Source organism: Nymphaea colorata, chromosome 7 (genome assembly GCF_008831285.2).
Source record: "Nymphaea colorata isolate Beijing-Zhang1983 chromosome 7, ASM883128v2, whole genome shotgun sequence".
NCBI classification, from domain to species: Eukaryota; Viridiplantae; Streptophyta; class Magnoliopsida; order Nymphaeales; family Nymphaeaceae; genus Nymphaea; species Nymphaea colorata.
The window spans coordinates 3,824,273-3,846,970 of record NC_045144.1 but is presented as its reverse complement, the minus strand read 5'-3'; the positions used below and the strand labels follow the sequence as shown (position 1 = coordinate 3,846,970).

Sequence of the window (22,698 nt, the reverse complement as noted above, 5' to 3'; positions counted from 1 at the left end):
AAGGAAGCAAAATATCGGACCTGAGTCCCGAGGCTATCAGACACAACTTTGGGCAATGTATGGGCAATGTAAGGTAGCGTTATATCTGAGAAAAATTGAGACTGATCTCAAAAACTTGGTTAGGTGAAATCTATTGTTAAAGCAAATAGTGGATTTAAGACTGATAGATTTGTGGTACCTTTAGTAAGAGATATTCAAGTTCTTTCCATTCCCAAATAACATTAATTTCATCATGACCTGAATGGTATCGGCGCATGTACATACTGTAAACTTTATTTTTTTTTTAATTTGAATTTTAATAATAATTTAAATTAACTTAAAAATGAATATCAGTTCCCATAATGAATATCAAGTGGGGGGTTCCTTGTCTTGCAAATGAGAGTGATATATATTAACATCACTGGGTTTTTTTTGGTTAGAATGCATCAATGTTTTCTGAAAGTGGTTGAAGAAGCGTGATTAAATTGGAACGATACAGAGAAGATTAGCATGGCCGCTGCGCAAGGATGAGATGCACAAATTGAGAAGTGGGAACTACACTATATTTGAAGAAGGAAGAGAAAGGCCACAACCAATTAAAAGTGTTTTCACCAATATGAAGAGATGGTTCAACTAACAATGGGGAAGCACCATTAATGGAGTCAGGTGAATGGTTGGTCCTCTACCAAATAAGGAACATCATCTAAATTAACCCAAATATTATTCGTGCTCTTTTTTCCTCCTTCTTTTGTTGTGTCTTATTTTCATTTTCCCATGTTTTTTACATGTTTTAATTATCAGATTTTCATTCATATTTTTCACATTTTATTTTTATTTTTTATTTTTAAAAAAAATACTAACCTGGGAATCCTCTTTGTTTTATACCGGAAATGATATTTGTTACAATGCTTCATATATATTAATATATTTGATCTGTTTAGGTGAAGCGTTAATGCTGGCCGAGCCAAAACACCGTGGATTAAAGTCTCAGATTTGTTTTGCCATAGAACTTTATGAGACTTTTGAGTCATAGTTCCACTTCTACAATGGAATGCCACGTATTCAAATGCGGCCTTTGTGAAACTGATCTACCCATGGAACAGCGCAAAGTATACAATCTCTTGAAACTGCAAGTGCAAGTAACGCTTCACCTAAACAGATGAAGCTTTTGATATATATATATATATATATATATATAGAGAGAGAGAGAGAGAGAACAGGTGGAACAAACGTTCCAAGTCATCATACATCTAGGTGGAACTTAGAACTTTTATTCTACCTAACAACTACATGGTACTAAATGTCCGCCATTTTAATGCTGGACATTCTAATATCACGCATTCAAACATGGCTAAAAGAACATATTTTTGTATTAAGAACATGAAAGCAAATTGTTGCTCTCATTCTTTTGTCCAAGCTTTACTCGGAATGAAAAGAATGGAACATTAAATTCCAAAGAACACAGTGGTCCACCAACCAAGCGCGCCCCAAGACAAAGATGTAGCTTGTAATTCCTACTTACATCACGTGAAATCTCTAGAAGGCAGTAGACATTAGTAGAAGGCTAAGTTTAACATGCTGACTTGACTTACATTGGTTGCAAATGTAACGTCCTTACCGAATGAGACACGAAAAAGATAAAGACTTCATTGGCCAGTAAAAAAAGAAAAAGATTTCATTGGCCGATAAAGATTTCATGAAAAAGGTAAAGATTTCATTGGCCGGTAAAAAAAAATGTTGGATTCCCCATGGAATCTCAAGTTTGTGAAAGCTGTAATCCGCAATTGTATCAAAGTGTAGATTTCAGCTTCCTCCCGCAGGGTAGATTTCAAATCCACGCTTTAATGTAAAAAGTGTGGATTTGAAATGAGAGGGAGGGCTGTTCATCGGCAAGTTCGAGCCGAGTTGTTCATCGGCAAGTTCGAGCTGAGTTGAGCTGGCTTGAACTTGGATTGAGTGTTTTGAAACAAACTCGAAGTCGACCCGAGCTCAAGTCGAGTTCGTGGCTTGAGTTTTAAAAACTTGCTTGGGGGTTAGGCCCCCTACCTTTATTCCAACAACATGGATATATACAAGGGAAGGCCAATACGGACCTTAACACTAGACAAAAACAAAGGATTGACCCTGGGCCGACTCCTTCGGCCCGTGTGGCGCGGCAAACTCTCGCCAGTAAGCCGCAAGCCTTCGCCTTCGTTCAAGTGAGTGCAGATCACTTGAACGCTTTCTCGAAAAAACAAAGACACAAAATACACAAGAGTGTCGAAAGAAAACTCGCAATATATTCACTTTAACAAGATGAGTACATCACGAGGGAAGCAAGTAAGCTTTTCACTTTACTTACAAAGGTTGGTCGAAGCCACTTACAGAATTCCCGATGTCGACCATCCAAAACAAAGAATCCCAATATCACACTTAGGGAGCCGTTTTGGGAGGGTACTCCGACATAGGTGAACAAACTAGCTTACACCAAGACTCAACATAAGCAAAGCAAATACAGCAAAAGCAAAGGACTGTACAGACTCTAGACACACACAGGGAAACAGGCTTCCCCCTTCAAATCAAGCGCCGGCCTTGGCGCTAACAGCTTCATGGTAGGTCTGGACTTCTTCTGGATGACTTCGCTTGAAGCGGAAGGCATACTCCCATGTTGGCTGATCATCATCTACCCACTTGACCAAGTATCGCTTCGGTTCACCAAGATAGTTCACTTTGTGTCGAAGGATTTGGTCCAACTGACGGTCACTGGCACGCCGGGTAGAGGGAGCGCGCTGCAAAATCGGTTCTCTCCGGGGCTGGCTTCTCTCTGGGTCTTCAGTATCGGCATAGAAGGGCTTGAAGTTGCAGACATGGAACACTGAATGCACCTTGAAGTCTGGCGGCAGATCTAATTTGTATGTCAGCTTCCCAATTCTTTTGACCACAGTGAATCGCCCTTCATACTTTCTGATCAACGCTCGGTGTCGCCCACGGAAGATGCCCGAACGGTCTGGGTAAAGTTTGACAAGAACTTGGTCTCCCACTCGAAACTCGGCAGGTCTCCGATTCTTGTCAGCCCACTTCTTCATCTTCTTGGCGGCCTTGTGCAAGAACGCCTTAGCAATCTCCGTCTGTTCCTGCCAGTCTCTGACAAACTAGTAGGCGAAGCTGGGTCTTCCCTTCTCTTGGGTTGCAACTGTGTGAGGCATCAACGGCTGTTGCCCGGTGGCTACTTCGAAGGGGTTGTGGCCTGAAGACTCGCTCTTCTACAAGTTGTAACAGAATTGGGCCACATCGAGCAGCTTTACCCAGTTCTTCTGGTTGGCGCTGACAAAGTGACGCAGGTACTGTTCCAACAAAGCATTGATGCGTTCGGTCTGGCCATCAGTCTGAGGGTGGAAGCTTGTGGAAAACAGCAAGTCTGAGCCTAGCAACCGAAACACCACGCCAAAACTTGCCCGTGAAGTGAGCATCGCGATCACTCACAATACTTTTCGGCACACCCCAGTGCTTAACAATATTCTTCACAAACATCTCCGCCGTCTTCTCCGCTGGACTCTCCTTTGTGGTTGGGATGAACGTGGCATACTTAGAAAACCTGTCCACAACAACAAAGATAGAGTTGTAGCCATCAACTCGGGGTAAACTCACAATGAAGTTCATGGAGATGCTTTCCCACGGACGTTCCGGAATAGGAAGAGGCTCGAGTAGGCCGGCAGGCTTCTGATTAGTCCCTTTGTCCTGCTGGCAGATGAGGCAAGTCTTTACATATGCCTCCACATCATCACGCATCTGAGGCCAATGATAGCCACGTTCAAGAAGGGCCAGAGTCCGCTCCTGGCCTAGATGGCTAGCCCAAAGCATATCATGGCACTCCTTTGTTAGCTCCCTTCGGAGATTGCCCCACTTCAGCACAAAAACTCGTCCGCCCTTGGTGAGGAGCAATCCATCTCGCAGCCAGAATCTCCGAGTCTTCCCCGCTTCAGCCAAGGCAACCAAGTGTTGGGCCGCTGAGTCTTGCCGCATCCCTTCACGAACCCGCTTGAGGAGTACACCCTCCAACTGTGCTTCGGAGGTCCCCACCCGAGAGGCTGCAAGTTCTGCCTTTCTACTCAACGCATCCGCTACCACATTGGTCTTTCCAACCTTGTACTCCAGAGCGAAATCAAACTCTGCCAAGAATTCCTGCCAACGAGCCTGCTTCGGAGTTAACTTCTTCTGAGTCTTGAAGTAACTCGTGGCCACATTGTCCGTCTTAACGACGAACTCTACCCCCAGTAGGTAGTGCCTCCATATGCGCAAGAAATGCACAATGGCGGTCATCTCCTTTCATGCACCGTGTACCGCTTTTCAGGGTCCTTCAACTTCCGACTCTCATAGGCAATCGGATGACCGTCCTGCATTAATACCCCACCAATGGCAAAGTCTGAGGCGTCTGTGTGTACTTCGAAGGGCTTGGAGTGATCTGGCAACCTGAGGACGGGCTCTTGTATAAGGGCACGCTTCAGGCCTTCAAAGGCATCCTGGGGGGACTGAGTCCAAATCCAGAATCTATTCTTCTTAAGTAGGTCAGTGAGGGGTGCCGCTATCAATGAGTACCCCGTGATGAACCGCCGATAGTAGTTAGCTAACCCAAGAAAGGACCGCAATTCAGGCACATTTGAGGGCGGCTTCCATTATTGAACAGCCTTCACTTTCTCCGGATCCATTCGCAGCTGGCCATTCTCTACAATGTGGCCGAGGAAACTGATCTCCCGCTGTCCAAAGAGACACTTCTCATTCTTCACAAAGAGATCGTTTTCTTTAAGTACTTGGAACACCGTCTTCAAGTGACTAACGTGCTCTTCAAGGTCGCTGCTAAAGACCACAATGTCATCAAGGTAGACCACCACAAACTTGTCAAGGTAAGGGTAGAATATCTTGTTCATTAGAGTCGAGAAAGTTGCAGGGGCATTCGTCAACCCGAATAGCATGACTAGGAACTCATAGGCTCCATAGCGGGTGACGCAAGTGGTCTTTGGTTCATCACCTTCCACAATCCTGACCTGCCAGTAGCCAGAACGAAGGTCCAACTTAGAGAAGATCCTCGCCTTGCCCAACTGATCAAACAAGTCCGCAATGAGTGGCAATGGATACTTGTTCTTCACCGTCACCTTGTTCAAGGCGCGGTAATCCACACAGAGTCGCTTAGAGCCATCATGTTTTGTTTGGAATAATACAGGAGCCCCGAATGGTGCCTTAAAGGGGCGGATGATCCCTGACTCAAGCATGTCATCAAGCTGCCTTCGCAGCTCCTTCAATTCGGTTGGTCCCATTCTGTAGGGGACCATAGCTAGTGGCTTGGCTCCGGGAACCAAGTCAATTTCATGATCAACTTCACGCCTCGGGGGTAGACGCTTGGTCAGCTCGGGGGGCATCACTCCCTCGAACTGCTTGAGGACTGAGGCTAGTCCTGGCGGAATGACTCTCAGCTGAGGGTCATCTTCTTCTAGACGCACGGCCACGAGGAATGTTTGTTCCCCATGACACACGCCCTTCTTTAGCTGCATGGCCGACAACATCGGCTGAGACTTGCTCCTGATGGAGTGGTAGTGCACTGTGTAGGACTGATCCACACCCATCAACGTCAATGTGTTGGTCTTTGGCAACATCATTGCATTCTGGCCTCGAAGGAACTCCATCCCCAAAATCACCTTGAAATCATCCAGAGGTACTACGGAGAAGTTAGTGACTCCCGTCCAGCCTTGAATCTGAACTGTTACACCCTTCGCTTCTCCCAGGATGGGCCTGGCTTCAGAGTTCACCGTTTTAAGGGTCCTCTGCTGCGGCACAGGCTTCAATCCCACTCGCTCCGCCTCCTCTTTCGAGACAAAGTTATGTGTAGCCCCGGAGTCTACCATCGCAATAGTAGACGTTTTATTCAGAGTGACGTCTAGGTACATCAGCTCCTTGTTCACCAAACTGCTAGACGCTGCGCGACTTTGTACAGCATTGATCGTCTGAGCGGCACCTATTCGTGTCTGCCCTTCCTCGGTCTCGTCTTGAGTGGCCCTTGCGGCATTGGCCTGCCCGATAGGTCTCACCCTCTTCGGACATACGCGCGCTTGGTGCTTACCTCCGCAGACCCAGCAAGTCACTTCCCTTGGTGGCCCAGTGTAGTCCTTGCGAAAGAAGGTTTTTCTCTCGGTTGGCTTCTGGAGCACCGATTCATTTTTGTTGTGGTCTCGCCGGTCATCTCTTTTACCACCGTGGTCGGACTTCTTCACAGCCTTGAAGGTATCAGTGTAGCTTTTGCGTTGGGTATCTGCCAAGCGCTCGGCTGCCACATATGCTTGCTCCAAGGTCTCTGGGTTCGATCTCTCCACGTCGGTCTGGGCCCAAGATTGGAGCCCTATGATGAACCAGTGAAGTTTGTCTTTTTCTGGCATCATAGGCACATCCAACATGACCTTCTGATAAGCCCGGATGTAATCCCTCAAGGCGCCAGTTTGCTTTAGGTTTGCAACCAACCTATAAGCATGCCTTTCGGCATCGACGGGCATAAAGTATCCCTTCAATTGTTTGCGGAAGTCATCGAAGGTAGTAATCGTGCAATCCTCATTCTCAATGTCTAGCATTTTCCGCCTCTACCAAGCCACAGCATCCCCCTCTAACAACATTGCTGCGGTCTTGATCTTCAGATCTTCTTCTACGACGTTCTGCAGGTCTAGGTAGTAGTCCACTTGGAACAGAAAGTTGTCGATCGCCCTCACATCCCGGCTACCACTGTACTTTGCCGGACGTTGAACGTAGACCCTACTGGTCCTCTCTTGGCTACTACTAGCTGAGTTCGTGCGTAGCAATCTCTGATTTGAAGCCTGAAGTCCAGCAACTTCGTCCTGTAGGATCTTCACCAAGTCGGAGAGCGATCGGTTCATGGCCACTGACTCGGCCATCTGTTCCCGCATCAACTTCATCTCCTCCTTGAATCCCTCAAAGGTCTCGGCATGGGTGGCCACATCTGCGACCAACCTATTCACCGTCTCTTCCAGGTTTCCCTGGTCATAGGCCGGGCTCGCCTCCTCTGGGCGGGCCGGCTCCTTGCGTTTGGCACCTCGCAGATTGTATTGTGATGCCATGGCGTTCTCCTCAACAGCAGCAAGTCGGCGCGATGATCTACACCGACTCTCCGATCGCTTCCCCAGTTTGAACAGAGCCTAAGCTCTGATACCAGTTGTCACGGGCCGACTCCTTTGGCCCGTGCGGCGTGGTAAACTCTCGCTAGTAAGCCGCAAGCCTTCGCCTTCGTTCAAGTGGGCGCAGATCACTTAAACGCTTTCTCGAAAACAAAGACACAAAATACACAAAAGTGTCAAAAGAAAACTTGCAATATATTCACTTTAACAAGATGAGTACATCACGAGGGAAGCAAGTAAGCTTTTCACTTTACTTACAAAGCAAGTAAGCTTTTCACTTTACTTACAAAGGTTGGCCGAAGCCACTTACAGAATTCCCGATGTCGACCATCCAAAACAAGGAATCCCAATATCACACTTAGGGAGCCGTTTTGGGAGGGTACTCCGACATAGGTGAACAAACTAGCTTACACCAAGACTCAACATAAGCAAAGCAAATACAGCAAAAACAAAGGACTGTACAGACTCTAGACGCAGGGGAACAGACCCAACCCTTCATAAAAAAAAAATTAAAATGATACATAGCATAAAAGCTATGCCTATACATTGAATTCAGCAAAGTACTCATGAGTATCATCAGTGTGCTCCATGATTAACTGACCTAAGTCAACTGTGACTTCTCCCTGTTTCACAAATATCATTTCCTGAAACTCACCAAGGAACCCAGACCAGCCTACATCTATCCTTCTTCCTTCAAGTGCCTGACGTATTTTCCTCACCCAATCTTTAGTTGGGGAGACTATAAAGTAATCTCCACCATATTCCTTATGAAATCTCAGGATGCGCTCCAAAACCTCCATTTCTCTCTCATGGATCCTGCCTCCATCCTTAATAATCACCACACAGCCTATAAGCCCATTAACTGCATAACTTAGGCCAGCTATTTTCGGCCCGAGTCTGGTATTTGCTCTTACAATGTTAATTAATATACTACTCCTATCTGAAACAATAGTGTCAACACTGTAAAGCCTGGTTTCCAACCAAATTTTCAGTTTAAATTCTGCCTCAGGTGACCATTTAACGAAGGAGGAGCTATCCATACAATTCCTCCAAACTTCTCTTTTGAAACTACTGATTCGAGGTTGGACACTGTCGTGGAAACATGTGTTTCTAAGACACCACAAATTCCAGCAAACAATTAAGAAGGTCATCCTCTAGCACTGGCGCCTCCACTTCTCCAAAATTTTAACTTGTAGCCATCTTTTGAGTTCAGCTACAATCTCTCCTTGAGGAAACTTCACTCTACCAAACTTTGCAGCAACATATCTCCAAACCTCCTTGGCAGTTTTACAATGAATTGAGACATGACCATTAGTCTCCTCGGCACAAAAGCACAGGGAACAAAGATTGGCAAGTTGGATGTCAGCCTTTTGTAGTCGATCAAGAGTGGGTAGCCTGCCTTCACAAGCTATGTAAGTGTGCCAGCAGCTCTTAGCTGGTGCTGAGCTATTCCAAATCTTTCTTCGCCACCACTCTTTAACACCTTGTGTTCGACACTTCTTCATAATGTCACCAGCTATGAATTTCTCCTTACCATCATCGCTCCAGACTAAGCTGTCATCAACATCTCTGAGCCTTATGTCAACCTTGAACACACGCGTAGCGACATCTAGAGACGGACTATCCTGGCTAACACTAGTAAACTCCCGAACACTGGTTTTAAGCTCCTTCCAATGCAATCCATAGTCGCTTCCATTAGCTCTAGTGAGGAGTACCTGCCTCGACCAGCAATCAGTCCAAAATCTGATGCGTTCTCCATTTCCAAATCTCCACTCAACTTTGTCTTGAATCCAGGTCCACCCCCATCGCAGTCATTTCCAACCCCAGCTCTGGTTAGTAGCTCTTTTGAAAGTCCAAAGATTGTGATATCTCAAATACTAAGAAGGTTTGCCCAAGGGAGCAACGACTGACTAGCATTGCTCTATTCACTTCCTCCAGTCTTTTAATACCAACTCCTCCCTCCTCAACCGGCATGCACATCCGATCCCAGTTAACAAGATGCATGTGTCTAGTGCCTTCTTCGTCATTTCACAAAAATTTGATACAAGCTTGTTGTATTTTCTTAATTATAACTTTAGACAATCTAAAAGCCATCATCCAATAGTAAGGCAAGGTCATCAGAACATACATAATGAGACAAAGCCTACCCGCGTACGACAATAACTGAGCCTTCCAACCAGCCAATCTCTTATCCACCTTAGTGAGGAGTGGCAGACAAAGATCTTCCCAAAAACAATGGGAGCCCAAGGTACTCCGAAGGGAAGTCCCCATTAGTCCATTGTAAGATCTATTGAATTTCACTGATCTGACAGTCCACCATGGTTTTAGCAAAAATCTCAAACTTTTGCTTGTTCACCTTCATTCTAGCAAGACGTTCAAAATCCTCTAAAACAACTTTGATAGTGTTAATGGTTCTCCTGCTGGTCTTAACCAACATAATCACATCATCTGCAAACATCACAGCACAACCCTTCAGCTTCACACAACGGATTTTGGGAAAAAGAATGTTTTTTCTAATCGTTTCCTTGGTGAGTCGGCGATTAAACATCTCTATGACAATAAGGAAGAGGTAAGGAGATAAAGGATCATCTTGTCTCAACCCACGCCTCCCATGGATTTTTTCACCCATCCTACCGTTCACAAGGACTCTGTAGGACTCCGAGGTAATGCATTTCATAATAGTAGCAATCCATCTAGGATGGAAGCCCAAAAACTTCATACTATTAGCTAAGAATTTCCATGAGACTCTGTTGTAACTTTTCATCAAGTCCAGCTTTAAACAGCAGCCTCCTTTATCCTAGAAGTCCTTAGAGTTAATGGTCTCATTCACCCACAAAATATTATCATGAATGTGTCTCCCTTTCGAAAAGGCTGCTTGGTTAACATTGATAATACGTCCAAGAATGACCCTCATTCTATTAACAATAACCTTCGTGATGATCTTGTAGATAGTGTTGCAAAGAGAGATAGGTATGTAATCATCAACTTTCTTAGAGTTATCTTTCTTGGGTTTGAGACAAATTATAGTCTCATTAACACTCTCGTGGTGACTTGGCTTGAGTTCTTGAAACTCAAACTCTGCATGATTTTGGAGGCTTGAGCCAAGCCAAGCATTTCTCTAAAAGTTTATTTAAAGAAAAAGACAACATGTGGATTTGAACATGAAGCATCTCAGATACTAGTTACGTGCATACCATTTAAGTAATCTACTTTTTTTGATAATTTTTATTAGACATATTTTATATATTTTTTCTTAAGCTTAACGAAGTTTAACTGAGCTGAGCCCATTTAAATCGAGCTCGACTTGTTTAGGTTGTTTATCGAGTGAGCTTAAGTCGAGCTTGAGTTAGCTCGACTCATTGAACAGCCCTTGGGGGTGGGTCGGATTTAAAAACCACAGATTTCAAATTAATGATACGAGATTTGCAGCAATCAAACACAACCTAACAAAATGTTAGTAAAAATATGCAAAACATCAGAGAAACTTTTATGCTATTGAATGTCATCACCGTATATGTCATTGATGCATTTATTGATGTCAGTGATAAGATATTTAAAGATTCCATTGGCGAGAAAAAGAGAATTGAGAGTCTCTTTTTTCGTTTTGCCTAGTAATTTGCTTTCATGAGTGCCAATCTCTCTCTTTCTTTCCCTTTGTCTCATTATGAATAGGGATGCCAATGTATGTGATTTAAATCGGATATCCAGCAGAACTATTTTAAAAAAGAATGTGAAACAAAATTTAATATCAGATTAAGAAATCAGATTGGATTTAGATTTAAGAAATGACATATGATTAGATTCAGATTTTGATATACATAAATATCATATTTGATTTGGATTGAATTTAATTTTAAATAAATATCCTCCTATATCCAATGCTCTTAGATTTTGAAAATCAGTCGGGTTTGGTTCGGAGATGAATGTAAAAATTAGATTCAGATTACAAAATCAGATTTCATGTTTATATTCAAATATAACTTTTTCATCTGCATTTGGGTCCTAATTGGAATCTTAGTGATGAATGCAGAAAAAACAAATACAGTTAAAAACATATCTTATGTGAATCCGATCCATTGATATCCCTATCTATGAAGCAAGTAACTACCAAAGCCCTTGTATATTAAACTTAATAAGAATCATATGCACTATTGATTCCAAACATATCCGATGGTAGAGATTAAGTTAAAAATATTAAAGCCAAACTGTTATTTTAAGGAAACTAAAATACCCCTAAAAGGAGGCAAAGCTTCTCATGTATAAGGTGTGGCGCTTATGTGAACATTTTCATGCTCAAATGTGTTGGAGGATATGGCACGTGACCATATTATTCACAAAAAGAAAGCCAATTACAAAAATACAAAGTTATATGGGGAACTAAATATGCAATTAACAAATTTTTAATTGATCGTGGGGTAGTGACTGTATCTCGTGGGGCTGTCTCATATAACTGGAGTCAGATCCTCTTAAATCCAACGTTGAATTGATGTTTTAGGGAGAAGGCTTCGTAGGGCATATGCACTACGAAAACCCCACCTATCTCCGCCTCTGCTTCCTGTATGCAAAGATGGTGTAAAAAAAAAAAAAAAAAAAAAAAAGATGGAGTGGACATCTACCTTCCAATATAGGCTTCATCCGACAGCACCGCTCCAGTTGTTTGCTATGACTGAAAGGGAATTATGAACATTAATTTTTCTGGATAAACATATCCACCCAGTGATTTCAGCAAAGCTAACCTGGCCCTGTCATGTAAATAATTTGGATATGCATGTCTCCCGAGTTAACCTACCATGCACTAAGCCAGTTGAGCATAAACAAATAAGAGAAAAGACATAAATATAAATAGTACTCATAGATAAAAATTAAAATCAACAAGCTTCCAGATGTTACTGGATGGAAAAAATTTTAAATCTGTCATTAAAAGACACTATAAACCATCACTAAAAGCTAATGCTCCTTGGCAAGGTGCTTTTGGCGATGGCTTTATATATATATATATATATATATAAACTGGCTACTTGTGTGGCCGGATTTGTTTATTTGGTTGCACTAAAAACTATCACGAAAGATGCAATTCCAATGACCAGTTGCTTGGTCACAGTTTTTAGCAACTGAAATATGTGTGTGTGTGACTATATGATTGTGTGACTATACGATTGGCATAATACATGGGTCAACAGCTATTTGAAATTGAGGAAACACAAACACTGCTTTTTTGTTTTTTGATATATATATAACTATGTGTGTGTGTGTCTCGCTAATAAATATATGCACTTGGATACTTTTTAAGGATCATTAAAGAGTAAATTACAGTGACGGAGCCATAAATTTTTAGTGGGAGGCACTAAACCAGTGGGACAGCTACACTGTATTTTGCCCACAAAATTTACCTTATTTACATATGAAAACTTGATTAATTTTCAGTTTTTTTACATATAAGTGCCTCTTAAAATTTGAAATTTAAACTTAGAGTGCCCTCAAAAATTTTTAGCTCCGCCACTGCACTAGATTACCTTATTGTCGCAACAGGCTTGGTGCATGTGGGGCAGCATAGCACTGCCTTGTGTGTGGTTTGGGCACCAGATATATCTAGACCTGAATCCAACATCATCACAATAAAACTTTTAAAAAGGTTTCCACAGGCAGGGATAGGTTGTGGCCCACGTACACCAGACCCACTGTAGCTCTGCTAATGGTATATTATGGAAAAGTTGAACATTAAAGTTCATCCCCGATAAGCTAGATTTATTTTAATTCCTGCCTTACCTCCAATGTTCTTTCTCCATCTTAGTTGCTAGCATCTGCCTAATCATCTCAAAGACGTGTTGATACATATATATGTCCAATTATCATTTTCTATCTTGTGTCATATCCATTTACCATATATGTAATTGAAATATAGTACAAATCTCCAAGGGGGTTGGAGCACTGGGGGTTGGTAGGTGACTGGTTTCCGTTTTCAATTCCTGAAGCATCAATTATCTATGCTGCAAACGAGATACATACATATGCAAATTGAAGTACACAAAAGCGATACCATGAGGCATGAAAAGTAAGCCTTGTACCTTAAAGGAATGACGAGTTGAGTGTGCTTGAGCCAATTTGAGGTGGTAATCACTTAAAATACTGAGCCCTCAGTATATTGACATTTCTGCTGTATATCACGTCACAATGTCATAAGACCCTGGCAGTACTTATCTTTGAAGATTCTAGAATCTAATTTTTAATAGTTTTTTCTTTGTACGTGGGTCACTAACAAGTGCTAATGCCTTTTGTAAATCATTCATCGTATGTGGTAACGTGCTCCTAGCAATTACAAGCTTGCATCTTTTCAATAAAGGCACCTTTCTCGTCTCTCTCAAAAAGTCACAACCATTAAAATGTTATTTTATTTATAAAAAGTCAAAATTTTAATACAAATGGAAAAATTATCAATTATAATAACTTGTTTTCAAAGAAATCTTCTCTCTTTTTTGTTGTCCATGGCCTGACCCCATCATCTCCACCCCGCCGGAACTGCGAGATACCAAGGAAACCAAACGGGAAGCACCGCTGTTGGCTTCAATTTCTATCTTTCATACTCCAGCTTCAACTCCTAATGATCCTTCCCAGAGAACTCCCAGTAACATTAGTGCATGAAAAGTCTCCTCAAGCGATCGTAAAAAACTTCTATATGGAAAGAGGACAGTCTCTTCCAAAAAAAAAAAAAAAAGCAAATGGATGAAAAAAAAGTATATCCCAAGGATATTGTTGCATTAGAGCATGTTTTGAAGAAAACCATTTGATAAAGAGTCTTGAAACTCTAGTACACAAGGTCGTTACATATCTTCTAATGCTTGAATTGTTCTTTTAACCTGCCCATTTGTCTGTGGGTGGAACCAGTGATCAAATTCAACATTAAGAGAGTGGGAGAGGGGTGTATATATATATATATATATATATATATATATATATATATATATATATATATATATATATATATATATATATATATAGAGAGAGAGAGAGAGAGAGAGAGAGAGAGAGAGAGAGAGAGAGAGAGAGAGAGAGAGAGAGAGAGAGCGGGGGAGACAAGAAATGGTCTACTTGGTCTTCACAGCAATACCACTAATCTCAAGAGCAATACTCTTCAATACTACTAGGATAACACCTTTCAAGACTCAAACTGAGGACGTGGTTAATGCACCACCGGTTGTACTAGAAAGATTGTGGAGGTTTACCAAAGATGAAGAAATTGCATTAGAACATAAGCTAATATCCTCTTTGTCCTTCCATCTATGCAACCAACCCTTTTTTATCTTTTTGTATATTTTAGTTTGTACTTTTAAGATCGTCTTCAAATTAATTTGATTATTCATATCATTTAAATTATCAGTTGTGCTGTATAAGGGCGTTTTAGTTTCACTTTCAAATTTTCAATTTCAATGCCTCGTACAAGTAATTGAAATCATTAAACTCACTTGCAAGCTGGGTTTGTGACGGTGATTAAGATTAGAACTGAGCCGGTGAATTGGCTGATTCACTGAATCCGCAGCCGCACGACTCGGTTCACAAACCGATTTTTATAACCATGCTTGCAACAGCTTCATTATATATACAATACATAGTTGCCTTCGATATTTTTGGATCCCTCAAGGTTGATTAAATTGTTTAAATAAGCATATATAAGACTTTCACATGGCTTGATACTATGAGACAACATTTCATCCATCCTCCCATAGTATGAAACCCTTGACAAACATGTCTCTCGCTTTGTAGTTAGATGACGACTCTTAACTAAACTACTGAGTCATGCATGACAAAAAAAAAGGCACATGGCCCTCATTCATGCTCCTGTTTGAAGGCATCTGAACGACTTGGAAACTCTATCTCCATTTTGAGTTCTTCCCTGGCCTTGTCCCAAGGCACAGTGGTCAATGCTCACTTACTGTTTACTTTTCTGGAGACAGTATATTCTGTGAAGTGCATGATATATATATATATATATATATATTGCACTTATCTTCACCACTACTGAATGAAGACATCTAATGGTTTAGATCTCCTTTTTCTTTTTAAAAAGGAAGAAGAAAGGGAAATGGTAACCTCTTAACAACCACTTACCTACCAAAGTGGTAAAAAATGCTTGCTAGGCTCGCTAGGGGGTGTGCGTAAAAAACTTAATGGTATCGAATGTCAGATGATTGTCACATAGGATAACATTTAAAAATCACTTTAAAAGTGTCATAACTTGTTGAGAAAGCCACCATAAATGGTTGCTAATGCTAATGTAATGAATATTTATAATGATAGATTTTTAAGTTTTAGTAAATCAATACATATATATATATATATATATATATATATATATATATATATATATATATTATGGTGTATTGGATAGTTGTCAGATGGCTGAAATTTAAATTTACTAGCTAAAAAGACCATAAACCATTGCTCAAGCACCAGGAGCTGCTGCAAACATTATAAACCATGGCTAATACCAATTTAATAACTTCTTTAGCAACTAATTTCAAAATTTTAATCGTTTGACATACAACAGAACTAAACTCACACATATATATAATATCTTGAATAGTGACTCTTTTTTATCGAAATCACTCAGTCATCTAATGAGGATCGTCTGATTCATGATGAATGGTTACGAAACAAACAAAGAAAAATTATGGTGAGTACTTTTATAATCTAAATTGTTCACATCTTTTTCTATTTTGGTAATCCAACATTGTTCACATCATTTTCTTCTTGATCATTCAATATATATATATATATATATATATATATATATATATATATATATATATATATATATATATATATGATTATTTATAAAATTTGAATAGGTTCAATTAATCCGTACTAGTCTCAGTTCCAAGAAAGGTCGAGCGGAAATTCTCGAGACCTGCATAGAAAAATTCGTAATGCGTTTCCCGACAACTTTGGAGTTTGGCCTGGCCACGTTGATTCTGGAGAAATCTGTTCCCACTATCCAGAACATGCAGAACATGGTAAACCCGCAAGAACAAATCTGCTTTTATTAAATTGCTTGCACATGCAAAAGCTTGACTAACAACCTCCAGTTCTCCGCCTTCAAACCATTTTGATTAAACGAGTGTATCATCAAAACAATTAGATGGATGTAATCTTGTGACTTAATTAACAAACAAACAATCACATTATATCAATGTCCAAGAAGAAAATCATGGTCTCATAATAATGCATCAAAATTTGAAGGGTTAAAAACAATTTTATTCTATGAACCAAATCAAGTGTATATATATATATAAGGATTTCTCTGCCTATACCCAGACGAAGAACTCCATCCCAAGCCATTAGACAGTCTACTTTCGTGGATAAACAAACCGGTTGTTTAAGTTTTCTCTTTGAAGGCTGGATGTCATGTGTTCATTTTTTCTCAGTGTTGAGTATGAAACAAGTATGAAGTATGGCTTTCTAGAACAAGCTATCATGTGGGAAACACATGTAGTCAACCATGCTAGGAAATGCGATATGGTAAAAAAATACAATGGATGAAAGAATCATATCAATTCATCCATGTGATTTTAGTTCTTGTCAACCATATTTCTTGCCTAATGTTTGCAGTTTAATATACAGGCACCAACAGAACCGGAGGATTACTTGCCCATCTTGACAAAAGCATGTGTCTAGCAAGGCCCTTTTTTTTTTCATTCTGGGTGAATAGTATTTCATCTTATTACCTCATAAGAGAACCAAAACTCCTATCCAAATTCTCCTATCCTTAAAGTACAATGCATACTTTTAATGTTTTGAGATGCTGCCCTCACCGCGCTTCAACTTGTACATTGGTGAAACCCCTTTTTGCAATAAAAAGTGTTGATGCTCAGGGATTTAAAACGGAGATCGCCCCATCTGATGACCCTCTCAGGGATGACCTTTCTTTTTCCTTACTGTTCACTAGTAATACATGAGTGTGGAAGATATGTTCTTGTAGCTAGTATGCCTGGTCTTGAGGAAGCCATGAAAGGTCTGACAGAAGATCAAGTAACAACTTTTCCAAACTCAAGTTTTCACATCTTGGTTGTGGCTAAAAAAAAAAAAAAAACTTTAAGTTTAAATTACACTTGGTAAAAAATAGTTCATATTACTGCACAATATTTTCTTTATAATTAAACCCCTGCGGCTATGACCCGTCGCTACGAAATGGTACATATCAACGCATAATATTTCCTTAGGGTGCATTTGATGCACAGGGAAGAATTTAACGTGGTAAATTTTTCTGAAAAAAATTTCAGGATGAAATTTAACCCTCTTTCGATTGGGGGTCATGTTTGATGCACAAGAAGAATTTAACCTCCTAAATTTAACCATGTTTGATGCACAAGGTAGAAAAATTAAGAGACTTTCTTTCAGACAAAAATGAAAGTGGCTAAATTGAAATGATGAACTGTGGGAAGCTCCCATGGATGAATCAAGAGAAAATGGGAACGGATTGGAGAATGGCTTCTTGTCACTATTCAAGGGAGAGATTAAAGAGCCTACGCATTAATCTAATGAAGGATGGATAGCTCCCTGAAAGTGATGATGATTTCAAGGATCGATAAAGCAGGCATACATCTAGTTCTTTGTACAATCTCATGTGAAACTCAGAATGGAGTTTGTTTAGGATGCTGTGAGGTTTGACGCCTAGATGAGCATCTGCCCTTTGCACAATCCCATTTAAAAATCATCACGTTTATACACATTTCATCAAACAAGTTACGCACGTGATCAATAGCAGAGCAGAAATCCCACATCAAAATCAACATGTTTATGCACATTTCATCCAACAAGTTATGCAACAGCAGAGCAGAAATCCCACATCAAAATCAACATGTTTATGCACATTTCATCAAATTAAAATCAACACATTTATACAAGATAGTTTTCAGTCTCCAGGATCTCCCCCAAAGTCCCAAGTGTGTTGATTCGTGTCAATTCCTTTCCCTTGTAAGGGATTTTGGATGGAAAAGCGAGCGGCCCATGAATCGGCATCCATAATCAAGGTTTCCCCAACTTTCCCCAATTCAAAAACCCTAATCCCCCCAAACAAAAACTGAAAAGATCGCCGGAAAAAGCCCGACCCTCAGTTCGGTTGTCTGCCTCAACGAACACAATAAACAGAAATGGAGGCACCGGGCAGCTTCTGACAGAGAATTTCTGGGTTATCTTTCACAGAACTCCAGAACTCTGCAGATTTAGCTATGAGAAATCGATGGTCTAGTTGGAGAAGGAAAGAGCAAAACCCCCACTGAGAAGGAAAAGGCGCTGCCCCTCTCTCTCCCTGTCCGCCAACGTGAGACAGAGACGAATAGAAAAAGAGAGAATGCAGAATAGGGATAAAGAGGTTGGCGTACCTCAACTTCTTCGAAGGAGAACGGCGATGGTTGGAGGCAAAGCGGCGGTAGTGGTGCGGCGATGGTTGGAGGCAGAGCGGTGGTGGTGGTGCGGGTGAGCGGTGGACCTCTGCTTCCGCCTTCCCCCTCTGCTTCTCCCTTTCCCCTCTGCATCGTCTGGTCGGGAGCCGTCGAGCGGGGGGTGGAGGGTGTCGAGCGCGGGGGGAGGGCGTTGAGCGGGTGGAATTCCACCCGCTCCCATTATGCGTTAAATGGGGTGAATTTCACCCCGTTTGATGCAGTTTTAGTCGGGCCCGCTCCCATTATGCGTTAAACGGGGTGAATTTCACCCCGTTTGATGCAGTTTTCATCGGGCGGGTGAAATTTCACCCGCCCGTACGGTTTTTTCCGAAAAATCTGAATTCACCCGGGCAATCAAACGGGCCCTTACGAAAGGCTCATCCAGGGACAAGAAAATGAGATCACGATTTTCTATTAAAAATAAACAACTCATCGAAATTGGAGGAAGCAATTCAGGAATCCTGAGGATTAGCAATTACCAACGCACTATTATGTGTTACCAACCATGTGTTTCTTATTTTAACTACTTATAGCTCCCCAATCACAGAAAACATATTTCATTCGACAAAAATGAAAAAAAAAAACGTTAAAAACAAGTCAGCCAAAAAAAGGAAAAACATAAAAAAAATGTATTCTTCATGTTTTTTCGTGTTTTATTTGCATTTGTTTCACGTTCTTTTACATTTTTTAATTACCAGATTTTTATTTTTCACATTTTGTTTTTAGTTTTTAACATTTTTAAAACTGGCCAAGATTTTCTCGATATTTTCAACATTTTGCCATATTATACCCGGGAAAAGTCTCGTCTTTTTATATTCAAGAACAAAATTTCTGACAATGGCTTATATACGGCTAGTATCTATTACTAAAAGAGCCATACAAGTGGTAAACAAATTCAATTTTTAACGTTCTGTGCTTGCATGTAATGTACAGAGGAAGCTATGACTTTACATTCCTCCTGATGTTGTAATGCTTAAATACACTCTATCCTGTCTTTTCAGTTTCTAATTAAATCTGCAGTCAGAATTCATGTGCAGTGAGCAGCAGTGAGAAAATTTACCTGATTGAGCAAATTTACTTTCTTAAGACCAAAAAGAAAATGCACATGCTGTGGAAATGCAAGGTGCCTCACACAATTCATTAGTGTCTAGTAATAAAAGCTCATAGACTTGAATGAAAATAATGTTGAGTGTAGCAGAAGACAGAACACCACTGCTTGGATCAACCATATTTATCTGCACACATTATTTGTTATATTTTTAAATTATAGCCTATGAAGAGGCACAGATCCAAGAGACATAGAGAGCAAGTAGCATCAGGATTCAAGCATACTTTCACATGATCAATCTGATACGACCTTAGAATCCAAGTACATGGTCACGATGTCTTCACCAGAATATTAGCATTTACTGAAAAGCATCAAGCAATTTTGATAAACTAAAATGACACATTCATGCAAATACATATCTTAGATTGCCAGATATATAACATCTTCTCCAGTACCGGTTAACAACCTAACTCACTTTTAAGCTCGGCCCCCTGCTTCAGTGGATCCCAACCCGCCTCCTTTAGTAGTTTCAGCTGCAACTCCAAAAAAGCTAGGAACTAGGACAAACATCTATTTAATAACCCCTTCATAAGCTCTTGAAGATCTCTCACAATCTTCAATACGAACTAATTTTTTGGGTATTATAATCCACCTCCCTTAAGGTACATGTGTCTGCGCATGTAGAACCCTAGGTCCAAGTATTGAACTGGCTTTGATACTACTGATGTTACACTCATGCAGCTCCATTAGTTCTTCCTTGGGTTGCCTGATAATAAGTAAACATTCCTTGGTCTCTGAAATGTTAAAAACCATCAGTCTCTAATGATAAGCACACATTCTTGAGCCCTCACACAGCTTTGTTAACTCTCCTATATCACCGTTGAATCATTGCAATATATATATATATATATATATATATATATATATATAGAGAGAGAGAGAGAGAGGTGACTCTGGATTTTCAGAGTCGCCCATCCATCTATCCATGGTCATCCTATTCATCTTCATCATAATGATGGTTAAGAAAAGAACAATGAGGAAAATGTGATGGACATTTTTGTCATCTAGTATTACTACTTACTTTTTTTCCTTGTTTTCCTCTCAACTATCCATCTATGTTAGATGGACAACCCTAGTTAAATGGCTGGGTGACTGGATAGCTACTGTCTGATGCATTACATCAGGTGGATGTGATTGGATGGAGCTTTAGATGATCCAAGAATTTCATCAGCATTTTTAAATACCTTGGTCCTTAAAACTGTAAAATTTAGCCTTATGTCATTTTCATTAATTAAGATTATAATAAGATCTGAATATAATGACCTGTGCGGCAGTTTTGGACTACAAAAACAAATATGTCTATTGGGGGAGGCAATAGGTGATCCACTTCCTTATATATAAGATAGACTAGAGCCAATTCATCTATCAGGAGTGTTAGAGGCCACTAGATTATGCATCTGGTCAGGATATGTCATGATTAAAATAGATCAATGAACAGGTTTTTCATGAAGCAACTTATATACAGAGTTGGAGTTGTGGTAGGCTTCATCTTTAATCAAAGTAATATTCTTAGCACTTTGCTTCCAGCACATATCAACATGTTGACCCTTCACAAACAAGACAAGCAAATATAAAATTGGATTCTTTGAAATAAACAGAAGATTGCATATTATTCTGAAACTCAATAGCTATCTATAGTTGAAAGTTGAAACCTGCGGCAGATTGATGGACTGAACCGAAATCAAGCTTCCACCTGTTTCATCTACCTGTGTTGTTGACTACAAGAGCCCTTCATCTGGTTCTTCCTTGTACTCTCACAAGTATAATGGCCACTTGGCAGGACAATATCTGTGGTGATCACAACCTGACTTTAGTTCTATACTGCACAGAAAGCAACATTATCTATCAAAGGTGCCATGACTTATGAAGAAAGCAAACGCATCTATCAAGTGGAGCAAGCTTTCTTCAAATTGCACATCAGGAGGCTTCTCTTAACAAAAAAGGACCAAACCACACCATCCAAATCTAATCATCAAGTAAAAGCTCATGAACTTGGCAGTTAAATAGAGACAGAGTCCTTCACTCAGAATCTTTTTGAGCGTGTTCGTGTTGATGTATTTGACCTAGTCAGGTTCTTCATCAATCTCATTCCAAGCATTAACTTGTCATTGACATTCCTTCTTAAAATTTTTAATGACCCAAGTATACATATTATATTTGTCATTCTCAGAATGTTATTGTTTGCCCATAGCTCCACAACTTGAGCCTATAACTTGGTGCCATTTCTTTTGCTGCATTACATAACCAAGGGTTGGTAACTTATGTGAAACAAACTCTGCCATAAAAAAGTGCAGGATCTAGCTTTTACGAAAATCTTACGTATACAGAAGTATACACACACACACATATCTATATATAGAAAATGAGAGAGAGAGAGAACTTAAGTGGGTTGCTTTTTTTACCTGTAATGGCTATTCTCAATCGCTTTGTCTTTTTGGGTCGGAAATAATAATGGCTGGTTAAAGCTTTGCATGCCTCTTTCTCACTGAATTATTCTCTTAATCATCACCCCTTGTGCACTTGAGTTAGTGAAGATATTGATGAGTTTTAACAATTGAAAGAGCTTTGATCTTGCACAAACTTTATCCTGTCATAAGCATACGCTAACACATATGCTATCTAAGATAGGTTGCCGTCATTGGTCCTTTCTGTCAAAGATAACTGCTTATCTGCCAACGTTTCGGAAACAAGTCTGAACATAACATATTGAGCAAAAGATCTTTGACTGGAAGCATCGATGTTTCTTGTTATGACCACATAAAGGAGGGCTATGGCATGATGAGCTTGAGGGGCTTCTCCCTGCGCAAATGAGCATATTGCACCTCGTTCTTTGGAAGCTGTATTATCTTGCTGTAGCTATCAGGTCTTAATGCTTGAGAAAGTATCTTCCAGTAAAACAATTGTCCATGTAGTCCGTTTCAGGAGCTTAATAATGGTGAATGATTTGAAAAGGAAAAGAGCGTGCATGATTGAAACAAATAATTACTACCAGTCTATCATCCAGCAAGCAAGATCAGTATCACCC

General features: G+C 40.4%; 1 pseudogene; it reads left to right on the top strand.

Annotated features, from left to right (window-relative positions):
- The first annotated feature begins 433 nt into the window (after nucleotides 1-433).
- Nucleotides 434-547, top strand: LOC116258215 (U6 spliceosomal RNA; annotated as a pseudogene).
- Nucleotides 548-22,698: the final 22,151 nt, after the last annotated feature.